At 34.1% G+C, this 10,433-nt stretch overlaps 1 pseudogene across 1 annotated transcript; it reads right to left on the bottom strand.

Annotated features, from left to right (window-relative positions):
- Window positions 1-4,310: 4,310 nt before the first annotated feature.
- Window positions 4,311-8,460, bottom strand: LOC145569428 (ribose-phosphate pyrophosphokinase 2, chloroplastic-like; annotated as a pseudogene). The gene is made up of 8 exons (XR_014096110.1): window positions 8,355-8,460; window positions 7,438-7,616; window positions 7,083-7,331; window positions 6,754-6,897; window positions 6,486-6,653; window positions 5,925-5,994; window positions 5,364-5,445; window positions 4,311-4,703 (listed from the first exon to the last, which is right to left on the bottom strand). The product of XR_014096110.1 is annotated as a ribose-phosphate pyrophosphokinase 2, chloroplastic-like (transcript).
- Window positions 8,461-10,433: the final 1,973 nt, after the last annotated feature.

The following is a 10,433-nucleotide window of genomic DNA, read 5'->3' as shown; positions in this document are numbered from 1 at the left end:
ATTACAAAAATACATCACGATGCGCAGATCGTATTTAGCAATCTACTGGGCCATACTAGTCATTATATAGCAATAAACAACATCATATATTATAAAATTGCCACATAATAAATCACTCATCATGCTTTCCTAAACTACAACATCGAATGTTCACAATTAAGGAAACATGGTATCTAAATATCTCATATTTTAATTAAAGCAATTAGATAATATCATATATTATTCATGATCATCAATAAAATATCACATATTCTAAATTAGTCATGAGATAGAATCAAATCTTATTTTAATCTTAAAAGATAAATCATATTTATCCTCAAAGATTATCCTAACAAAGTTAGGAAATTCTATCCTAATTACTAGCCAATCACAATATTTTAAATCAATTATATCCAAAAATAATTGTGGGATAATCACATTATTTAAATCAATTATTATCCTTTTGGAATATGCTCATAATATTCTAATCATTCTTATCCATAATTAACCACTTTAATTTAGGATAATTACCAATTTAACAACTTAAATATGGATAATATCAAATATAACAACTTTTGAATATTTGATTTTATCCTTTAATAAAAGATCTTATCCAAATAAAACCAATTTTATCTTTTAAAATAAAAGATCATATTTTCAAAATATTTTAACTTATCCAAAATAAAACTAATTTTATCCCAAAATAATTCATAATTATCTTGAAATAAATTTTCAAAAAACTGTTTTTTCTTTTTTTTTTTTTTGAAAAATCGTGCACCAGCCACCGTGGTGTGGCCAGCCTAAGCCGGCCACGGTGGCCGTACACCGTGAGGTGTACGCTGCACTGCAGCGGTGCACAACAGCAGCAGCGGTGCCGCGCAACCCTTGCACGGTGCTGCTGCTGCCGCCTTTGCTGACCCGACCTGCTGCCCCACCCCACCCCTCCCTCCGGACCACCTGCAGCGGCAGCCGCCGTGGCTGCGCCACCCAGCCGCGGTTGCCGCTGCAATAAACCTTTTTTTTTTTAATCAATTTTAAACAACAACTTTTGTTAAATAAAATTCATGTGGTCCATGATAAATTAAAACATAACTTTTATGCTAATTCATCCAATTAAAATTAAATTCACAATCTAATTTTAAAATCTGGGGTTCTTCATGAAAATAATCCCCAATTTAATTTAACTTTTAAATCAAATCATTGATCATGCAAAATTCATAATTTATACATGAAATCAACTAGATTAAAATCGTGAAGCATGAAACAATCGAAATTATTCAAAATCAAGCACAAAAAAATCAGATTTTAGGCTAATTAGGTTCGAAAATTTTCGAAAAATTAGGGTTAGGGTTCGAAAAAATTCGAATAAACTAGGGCAAAATTCGGATCTCTTCATGGCTATTTTGAGCATTATTAAATCACATTTAATCAATTCCAAGAGTTAAATCACATTTAATATAATAATTGACCCATAATTAAATATTCTCCCTCCTAATTGAATTAAAATTGTGGATTATCAAAGAATTATTGGCAATATGCGTAAATGCAATAGGCTAACTGATACCACTGTAGGGGTTTATAGGTACTACGCAGCGGAAATAACATGAATCATATTCATAAAGCACCTAAACCAAGGATCTTTGCATAACACATAAAGAACACATAATTGTACCTTTGAAGCGTGATTCCATGTGCGATCGAGCAAGAACAAGGGGAGATAAAGAACCTCAAGCGTGATTCCTCTACTTGGTCCACGGGCACAAGTTAAGACCTCCACTAATGCTAGTTAGTTGCAATTGAAACCTTCAATTGACCTTCTACGGAGAAGAGCGACATACTAACCAAGAACCACCACGAACCACCACACGCGCCACCAAGGGGTGGCCGGCCGTACGGGCGTGAGGGGAGGATGAGGGCCGTGAGTTGGAGAGAGGATTAGGGTTTTGGGATTGGTTGCCTTGATGTCAAAATTCACAGTGTGTGAATTATGACTGCTTACTACAAACCCTAGGCATGGATCTTATTTATAGATCTCATCTCTAAATAAGAGCCCATGTCAAAAGCCCAAAACTTAATTCCAATCTAACTATGCTAGCCCAATCCAATTCATGATTAGTTAATTGCTCATGAGGCCCATTAATGGGCCTCTTACTTGCTTAACCCAATACCCTTGTGTGTGACCAATATATGATCCATTCTAAAGGGCTTTGCACTATTTGACTAGCCCAAAGATCATCTCTCATAGTCTAGCAACAGAGGATGACGCCCCAATAGAATGAACTTATTATCTCCATAATAGTGATCCTTGATATATCTAGTAATTGCACTTATCGAAGACACAATTCCTTCACATACAACATGACCAACTATTACATAATGCTAACGCATCGAACGAGTTTCCCTCCTAACCTGCCTATAAAGGGGTACTAACACGGGAGTTAACTGTGCCAATATAAAAGAAACACTCATAAGGGACAGAATTCCTGCGCATAATAAAAAGGAATGTACAATGTCCATACTCAATGTATATAGAACCCCATAACTCCCCCCATATGTTCATACTCAATGTATATACGTTCCAAGCTTTTTAGTGCGTAATTTCTTTCATCTTACGTTATTTACATATCTTTTTACACTTGGTGATGATTCTAAAATCATTACACAATCAATCATTATAATCATTCAAGCAATTAAACATACTAATTTAATTCTTGAATAGTTAGTGAGAACATAACCTTTAATATTGAACCTTTTTAATCTATCTCGGTGTCAAAGTCACCTTAAACGCAAAATTAATGCGCCACAAATCCTATCCTTTAAGTGCACTTAGGCACCAAAATATAATTTAATCCTCGTGTAGAGTGTATAGACACTTAAATAGCTCATTTCCCATGCTTATAGCATCAATAAAAATTATATAAACCATAATAAAATTCTCTTTTAATATTCCAAACTCAATTAAACATATAGTTTAATTAAACATGCTCTCTATCATATCAATAATAAAAGTGTGGTTTATATTCATCATGCCAACATAATTAATTCTAAACATCAATTCACCACAAATAATTCATACTTCACAAATCATTCACCAACACAAATCCAACCAACATTTTCAACAATACCTGTCATGATACTACCTTGGAATTAATTAATCAAAGTCTAGCATGCTTCTATTCACTTAAATAATTACCAAGTACGTACACGAACGAACCTTGAATATGATCTCGACTAAATAAAGTCACTCACGTGGAAATCTCCTACAGTCCAAAATTACGAAGAGACATTAACACCTATTCAATATAAATTTCCAGCCATATATATTCTTTAAATCACTTAAAAACCCTTTAAAACAAGCTAGAAATTAATTTAGAACCCTTACTTTTATTCCACGTACTGGACTGAGCATCAGTCGCCTTGAATTCCACACTGCTAGAATACCTACTATAATACCCTAATTTAGTTGCATTCCCCAAAACTCGACGTATTCAAAGTTGAGGTCTCACGAAGAATCTACTGGCATGAAGAAGAAAAAGAAGATGATGGATTAGAATCATGATATTTGGCGTCGAAACGTGCAACAAGTCATTAGCAATATATTCTTTCCGATACCTGATTGCTTGTGATTTTGGATTTGTATGGTCCGAAATTATGAATACAAAGCTGTTGATATTCAACTTTTCTTTATGATTTCTTAGGGCCTGTTCACATTTACTTAATTTCAGTTCAATTCAGTTCAGTTCAGCTCCAATCAGTTCTGTTCACTTCAGCTCCAATCAGTTTTGTTCAGTTTAGCTCCTAATTTCCCTCTCTCATAAAATATTCATTTCAGCTCAGTTCAGTTCAGCTCAATTCAGTGAAGAGGCCCTTACTTATAAGTGTTATATAGCTCAGCTCATTGGTTAGTTTCTTTACAAACATTATTGGAGGATTTAACTCTCAGGTCTTGTGTAGACTTTATTTGTGCAGTCTCTAAATACAATGCCCTCGATGAACCGAATTTAAAGTCCTTGGAATTAGGGTTGTTCCATTATAGTGTAAAGCAAACTTCGAATTAAAAATATTTGTAGCAACTGAATCATTTGAATTGAATCAGGTCATATTTGGGCTGATGGATCACTTAATTAGTTTCAGCTTAGTTAGTTAGCTTGTCATTGGGCCAGATATAGGCCATACATAATCAATATTGAAATAATTGAATTTTGTAGAAGCACATTAGAAATCTTTTGCTGCTGAGTAAGTTTTATTTAGCTCTATTTTCGAAAAATAGATAAAATTGATCTGAGCGCCACAAATTATTCAAAATGCAACAAGAAATAAACCTTGGGCTTCAACTCAAATCTAGAATTTAACTGTTAGCGATACTAAAAATATATGCTACTCTTTGTACTACATCGGATAATAACTACTTGTACTAGCTTAAATTAACCCTGTATCTGTATGTTTATGAAGGCAAGAAACTAACGAGGACACCAAAGAAACCTACAAAAGATTTGGCTCTATAGGATACGCTACTATGTACATGTTGGTGGACTGACTAATTTCACTGAAACATACTACTAACGGAGCCGTCGTCATGAATCCTCCAAATGGTTTCCCCCAAAAGGTTTGCTGTCGAAAGGACAGTCAGCTGGGGGAACAAGTTCTTTACTGCCATTGGAATTGTGTTTGTTACGATCACTTCCTGGAAACAACCACTGGACAATCTCTCAATTGCTGGCGGACTGCAAAACAAACATCAATAAATAAGATTATCAACTGGTTTAGTGGTCGTGTAATTTACTATACGATGGCCCAAACTTGTAAGACCATGAGTGTTTCTCAAAGCACTGAACGTAATCATTTTGCAACTCAAATGCCAAGTACCGGAACAAACACATTTTAAAGTGCTCTTGGCACAAGTTTTCTGATGAATATAAAGCCTTGAAAATGGAGGAGCCAAAAGATCTAATAGTCCTGTCAAGAGAACAACGAAGGAGATGCAATGGAAAATAATCATGGAGGGAGGAGCCAAACCAACTCTAGTGAGTCGTGAGTAATAAAAGGTGCTAATTTACAGAGTTTGCATACATCATCTAGAACTTGATTATAAGTCATAGTATAATTAATAACCAACACTCACGGAGTTAAAGAACAAGCTAATAAGAGAAAAGGCAATTCAGTGTACCTCTTCACAGATTAACAACACATCAATGTTAAAGCTTGCATCTCCAAAGAGGCAACAACTTAGTGCAAGGTAAAGGAGTGATCGTATGCAGCCAACTTTCTTAATGTAACAGGCCTTTTCAGGGACTAGCCAATAGTCGTGAGGTTGTTTTACAACTCACACTTTAAAACCTCTTCACAAAACAGAAACTTAAATTTAAAATATAAAAAATTCTTACCTAAAGACTGCATGAGTGCAACATGCATAGACTTCTCTAGCCCCCTCTTCATGCAGCAATTCTGCACCTTTTGTAATCGTACCTACAGTCAAATTTTTCATTAGTTCTCATATTATTTACATACACATGCTTTCACAACCAAATTCTTAGAAATGCCAAAATTATTTAGCCCGCTCAAACACCCAAAATCAAAAGACTAACCCGCTGTATAGCATTGTCCAATTGCTCATACAGATCCCCTGAACCATGGCATGGGCAGGGCAAATGGTGCAGACATTTACTAATGAAACAGGCTAGTATAGACATAGATTGCTAATCCGTATTATATTAGGTGGATATGATAAACGGGCATGGAAACAAAGCCCTCCAGATAAAAACATTTAAGCACTCTTCTGAGCTCCAAGAAAAAATAAGTCAAAAGATTTGCAAGACTTTAACTTATTACTCAGCAAAAGAAAACTTGTCACAACGGTAAAAGCTGAAAGTTATCATGTATACTACTTCCAGCCATGAATAAAACCATGTAGATAGCTATATATATCATTTTACAAAACAACTTACCAGCAGTGTCTATCATGTCATCCAACATAACAGCAACTTTTCCTTTCACATCACCAATAAGATTCATCACCTGCGCCATAAAAATTCAGGTTAAAGCGCCATAAGTTACTTTACCTTAATGAATACCAAACAAGATAAACATTATGAAAAGACACATAAAAATTATAATAACAAGCAGTCAACATATATGCAGATTGTGATATACACAAGGATGAACCAAGTATGACTTCATATTATTTAATAGCATGTATTGGATTAAGCCCATGAAGGAGGCACAGATTCTTATTTTTGAAGATGATTCAATCATCTAAAGCCTTGGCATAATAGTGTTTGCCCTTAACAGCAAGAATATTAAGCACTTGGCAATAACAAAAGGATGACTCACTACTCCTATCACTTTTCAGCCAAAGGACCTCCAACTTCCAAAAAAACAATACTAGTAGTACAAAGACAAAGATATATATTAAAAAATAAATAATAAATAAATAAATAAATAAAAATTACTTTACTGATATGCCGGATTATTCAAATTTCTAACAAAACTATTTTAAAGAAAATCACCTCAGCTACATTGTGCGCATGCCGTCTTTTATCCACAATGGCTAAAGGTGCATCAGACAGCTTTTTGGCAAAAGCACGGGCCCTTGCAACACCTCCAACATCAGGGGAAACTACAACCAAGTCACTTGAAGCAATACCCTTTCTTGCTAGATAATCAAGTATCACACGCTGCATGCATAATAATGAAAGCATCAGAAGTTGCAAATGATCATCTCTAGATGTCACCAACATTCATCAGTGCAATGTATTCAAAACCATCAATCGTTACCTGACAGTATACATGATCTATAGGAATATCAAAGTAACCCATTGATTGCCCAGAATGGAGATGACATGCCAGCACCCTGCTAGCACCTGCCGCTGTAATTTGATTTGCAACTAGTTTGGCAGCAAGGGATTCACGGCCCTGAGTCTGAAATAAACAAGTAGATTCAGACCATATGGTTTTCGAAATCACAAATTATGAGGTAAGAACCTCAATAGATGTGACATAAACATAATGACACATATAGTAAGTCAAGTAAATAATAATTTGACACTAGTAATTCCAACCTACAAATACCAAAAGACAAAATAGGAATATCAAGAATTACTTGCCTTCCTATCTGCTCTAGCATATCCAAAATATGGAATCACTGCAGTGATAGTTTTGGCTGATGCTCTACGACAAGCGTCTATCATAAAAAAAAGCTCCATTAGATTTCCATTTACCGGAGGGCTTGTGGGTTGAATGATAAATACATCACACCCTCTGACACTCTCTTCCAACTGCACATGAATCTCGCCATCTGCAAAGCGTTTTATCATCACTTTTCCCAGCTCTAGACCCATGTAACAAGCAACTTCCTAAACACAACAAGCATCAATAAAGTGACAAATCAAATACTGGGATTATAGACACCAACATTAGCATTGTTTCAGCCAAACACAATGATATAAACTACGAACTGACCTTAGCCAGAGCAAGATTTGCCGTCCCTGAAAACAGTTTCAGCCTTGTATTACTCGTATTTACAGAATTCTCTAAACGTCTCGAGTGCACGAACTTTGGCCGAGAATGCTCGTCGAGGATTGGGAGAGGGAGAGATGGTCGTCCATTAACTGTTTCCGACGGCTCTGACCATTACATTTCTACAAGAGAGTGTTACAAATTACAAAATATCACAAAAGCAAATCATGAATTCAACCTCAATTAACTCATTCATCCTGTCCTGCTTCCTCATAACTAAGCTTAAAACACAATTTTAAAGCCTAAACTACACACCACTCAATCTCATATAACCGATATTTGGTAACTAAAACTAGTTTCAAATAGATACTCTCTCCGTTTTTTTTTAATACATCACTTTGATTTTTACTAATTAATAATTAAACATATTAATGATCAAAGTTACATCTCGATAAATGTGCCGGATACTAATAAAAGAAAACAGAGTGAGTAACAAATTATGAAAAGTGACATTTTTTTTTCCGAATAGTTAAAAACACCACAGTATATGTCACTATTAACTCCAAAATAAATAAGAGCAGTAAAAATTAAAATTCAATCATTAATTAAAGACTTAAAATATAAAGAATTTTTTTTGAAAAAAAAAATAAGTAAAAGACATTACAAAAACATAATTCAATCAGCTTCCATAACTGCAAATTTTATAAGTAATGAAATTAATCATCAATTTAGTCGCACAAAATTATAAAGTTGAATTATAACATTCTTCAAAAAAATATAAAAAAATACCATGCATTATACCAAACTGACACCGGAAAAAATCATCAGAAATCAGATATGCAACCACAGTTCTGGATTTCAGAATTGATACATTCATATAAATCGCAACAAAAAAAAAAAAAAAAAAAAAAAAGACTTACGACGGAAAAAGGGAGTGAGATGCGACAAGGCAGCGAGCGAGGAGGAGGGGCAAAAGGAAGTAGAAGAAGACGAAGATGAGAAACAGCGAAGAGCCATTGACGCCATTGATGAAATTACAATTAGCTTTCTGCGGAGAGTCGGGGTGTATGTGTATGTATTTCTTTTCTGGTGTTATAACTTTGCTTTTCTAGGACTTGTCCCCTCCTTGCCTACCAGGAGAGCTGTATGTGGACACCGGACCGGGGTTGGGTGACTACTGACTACGCCGTATATTTTATTTGACCACTTAACTACTTCCTCCGTTAATTATTATTTGCAACATATACTATAAATGAATGTTAACTATTATGTGCAACAAATGTTTTCTTTCCTGTTTAGGTAATCATTTCTCTCTATCTCTCTCCTTATCACATGCACCCAACTTTTTCTCTCTCCATTTTACTCTCACAAGCAAATTTTGCCTAGGAGTCCGCAAACACCCCCTTTGTTGCAAATAATAGTTAACGGAGGAAGTATTTTTTTTTTCATTTTGGGTTATATTGGTGTAACTCATCTGTTGAAACGATCATATGATATCTTGGTGTGGATCTTGAGAAAAAAATAATCGGTTCATGGAGTTAATTCTATCTACACGAGGAGATAACATTGTTAAAATTTACGATAATATTTCAAATATCTCATCTCATACCTTTGATGAGATCTTTTTGTTTAGAAAAAGGGTCGAATACTATCATTTTTTAGAAAAGGAACGAGCTTGAGTTGTATTAATGAAATTCTGTGCTTGTTTAAAAAAAAAAAAAAAAAAAAAAAAGCAAAATTTGTTTTTCATGTACTTCTTACTACATAATACTCCATTCTTTTTTTTTTTTTTTTTTATAGGATAACATGTTTTAATAACATAAACTCTATTTATTTGATTAATTTTAATTATTAGACTTTTATATCAAAACATATTTTTAATAAATCTCATTGTTTTTATTTTATTTTTTTTAAAAATAATTTAATCTTTGTTATGAAATATTTGTGGATGACCCTTATATTCCTGTATTTTCTAGAATGTTCTAGATCTAGGGTTTAGTATTCTCTAAGAAAACCCTAACTATTGTACATGTATATATATCCCTTACTCAATGGAATTATGGACTGATTGATTCTCTTTCCAATTTCTCTCGTTCTCTTTATTTCACAACACGTTATCAGCACCCTAGCTTTAGTCACGAATAAAATTAAAATTTAATATAAAATTAAGCCAACAAAACCCGATTAAAATCCCCAAATTTCTCCCTGCTCCATCGGCCAACACCGCGACTCTGCCGCCTTCCAAGCCCCTACGACCACTCTGCCTCAGTGCCTTTATTTTTCGCGTCACTTGAAACCACCGTAGTGTCTTCCCCTCTTAATAAGACCATTTGGTCTGTGTGTTTTTTTTTAGTTTTCTTGAAACCAAAATTACCAGTAGTAACTTGATCCTCTTATGTTAATACCCATAAAGAAGAAGTTGTCACTCATGCAGAGGGTCGCTATTGAAATCTTGGTATACTATTAATAAGGAACATTCTACAAATTGATAAATCACGAATCAACCTTGCGATTAATGGCTGAAATAAAATGGAATATTACTAGCGGTGCTATTTGAAAATTGATAGGCGGTATCAAAAGCTCGTGCGATATTGATCCATGCAGTTATCGTGAGCTCGTTAGCAGGAAAGTTTCCTCACAATTTCACTTATTTTATTAAGCTTTAAGTTTACATAATATAATTATTTTATGCCCGTTTTATATGTGTATGATGCATTGTTTTTTTAAGTGGGGTTGAATTAGTGTTTATATAATTAAAGGTTAGTGTACTTCACTGATGGGGAATACTTATGTGATAGTTTTATTTTTGTCTATGGCTAGTATGTAGTTGAATTGTTGATTTGCAGTTTCTTTGCTTCACTCTCTAATTTGTTCTAATTGATACAGATGCTATTTGGCTTATTTCTTAATAGTCTTTTTTTGGATAATATTATTGAGCATGGAGCATAATTTTTTTTATTATTACTATTTTTTTTTACGCTAAAAGGAAAATTAGAATT

The sequence above is a fragment of the Chenopodium album genome, chromosome 11 (assembly GCF_948465745.1).
Source record: "Chenopodium album chromosome 11, dcCheAlbu1.1, whole genome shotgun sequence".
In the NCBI taxonomy this organism is placed as follows: domain Eukaryota; kingdom Viridiplantae; phylum Streptophyta; class Magnoliopsida; order Caryophyllales; family Amaranthaceae; genus Chenopodium; species Chenopodium album.
Note: the sequence above shows the minus strand (reverse complement) of the source record. Positions and strands in the feature narration are given on the sequence as shown.